This window comes from Betta splendens, chromosome 21 (genome assembly GCF_900634795.4).
Source record: "Betta splendens chromosome 21, fBetSpl5.4, whole genome shotgun sequence".
Classification (NCBI taxonomy): domain Eukaryota; kingdom Metazoa; phylum Chordata; class Actinopteri; order Anabantiformes; family Osphronemidae; genus Betta; species Betta splendens.
This window is the reverse complement of record NC_040899.1, coordinates 18562658-18564613: the sequence shown is the minus strand read 5'-3', so window position 1 is coordinate 18564613 and position 1956 is coordinate 18562658. Positions and strand designations below refer to the sequence as shown.

At 52.7% G+C, this 1956-nt stretch overlaps 1 protein-coding gene across 1 annotated transcript in view; it reads right to left on the bottom strand.

The window, feature by feature from the left end:
* Positions 1–447, bottom strand: part of LOC129603509 (piggyBac transposable element-derived protein 4-like) — a 4069-nt gene extending 3622 nt beyond the window's left edge. The window contains exon 1 of the mRNA XM_055505045.1: positions 1–447. This exon is cut by the window's left edge and continues 1887 nt beyond it. The gene's annotated coding sequence lies outside the window, so the exon portion shown is untranslated.
* Between the last annotated feature and the right edge of the window lie 1509 nt (positions 448–1956).

The following is a 1956-nucleotide window of genomic DNA, read 5'->3' as shown; positions in this document are numbered from 1 at the left end:
AATCCTTCTGGTGGGATAAACTGCCGCGTTGGAGGATTTTTCACGTTGGACAAACCCAGGTTAGATGATTTTTTCCCACCACGCTGGAGGAATCCTTCTGGTGGGATAAACTGCCAGGTTGGAGGATTTTTCAAGTTGGACGAACCGGTGACAGGTCCCGACTCTCCCCCCAGGTTAGATGATTTTTTCCCACCACGCTGAAGGAATCCTTCTGGTGGGATAAACTGCCGTGTTGGAGGATTTTTCACGTTGGACAAACCCAGGTTAGATGATTTTTTCCCACCACGCTGGAGGAATCCTTCTGGTGGGATAAACTGCCGTGTTGGAGGATTTTTCACGTTGGACGAAGTGGAGAAAGTGTGTGTGTGTGTGTGTGTGTGTGTGTGTGTGTGTGTGTGTGTGTGTGTGTGTGTGTGTGTGTGTGTGTGTGTGTGTGGGGTTTTGTTTCCAAGTTGGAGGAATCTCCACCACGTTGGAGGAATCCTTCTGGTGGGATAAACTGCCGTGTTGGAGGATTTTTCACGTTGGACAAACCCAGGTTAGATGATTTTTTCCCACCACGCTGGAGGAATCCTTCTGGTGGGATAAACTGCCGTGTTGGAGGATTTTTCACGTTGGACGAAGTGGAGAAAGTGTGTGTGTGTGTGTGTGTGTGTGTGTGTGTGTGTGTGTGTGTGTCTGTGTGTGTGTGTGTGTGTGTGTGTGTGTGTGCGTGTGGGGTTTTGTTTCCAAGTTGGAGGAATCTCCACCACGTTGGAGGAATCCTTCTGGTGGGATAAACTGCTGCGTTGGAGGATTTTTCACGTTGGACAAACCCAGGTTAGATGATTTTTTTCCCACCACGTTGGAGGAATCCTTCAGGTGGGATAAACTGCCAGGTTGGAGGATTTTTCATGTTGGATAAAGTGGAGAAGGTGTGTGTGTGTGTGTGCGTGCGTGTGTGTGTGTGTGTGTGGGGTCTTGTTGAGGGACGTGAGAGTGGTGGTGAAATAAGTCCCCCCCCCCCCCCCCCCAGGTTAGATGTTTTTTTTTTGTTGGAGAAATCCTTCTGGTGGGATAAACTTGGAGGAGCTTGGAGGATTTTTCACGTTGGATAAAGTGGAGAACGGCTCCGAGTTCTTTCGTGGTGAGATGATTTTGGTTTGATGCCTCTGGCAGCGATGGAGATGTGGTGCCAGAGAATACGAAAAAAACAAAACAAAAACAAGGTTAGGGTCGGGGATCGGACCCCCGGTCAGACCTGCCACCTTCCCACGGTCGGCGTCATATAAACCCCACAGAAGACAGAAGAGGATGGCTACTCTTCCCGTCCCTCTAAACTGAACAGAGCTCACCGACATGGACGCAGAGACCTCTAACTTCTCTAACGGACCGGAGCTCGTCGCCGTCGCTCAGATCTTAGAGACCTTCTCTAAAGGCACTGGAAAAGCCAGAGACAATGACAAGTTCGCTGTCTGGCGAGACGCGCATCCTCACGTCTCGCAACGCAGACCCGTGGGAAATTGGGCGCTCCTGAACGCCACCTGGGAGGAAATGGAGGTCCTAACGGGGAAGATCTGGGCCTCGCCCGGCAAGGGGCTGGTGCATCTGTGTCGCGCGCGCGTTACACCGTGCGAGGGAATAGTTTTGCTGGCCGACTGCATCCCAAGTCCCCGGAAAGAGTCGGGGGACGGCGTTGTTCTTTGGGGTGCAATCAAGACCGTGAGGGGTCTGAAATTTTTCTCTCTGGTGGTTTACAATGGAGTCTACAAGATCCTCTTCGAGCCGGTGGCTCGCGACGACACGGTCATGGACGCCACCGCCCCATATTGGTCCGACCCTTACGGGACGGCGTTGGACCCCGTGAGGCTGATCGGCGAAGTTATCGCCGAGGACCGCGCCAGGCTTCTGAGTCCCCCCCAGGAAGACGGAGTGCGCTTTGAGGATCTGTCTGCCACGAGGTTGCTGAGTGAGGTG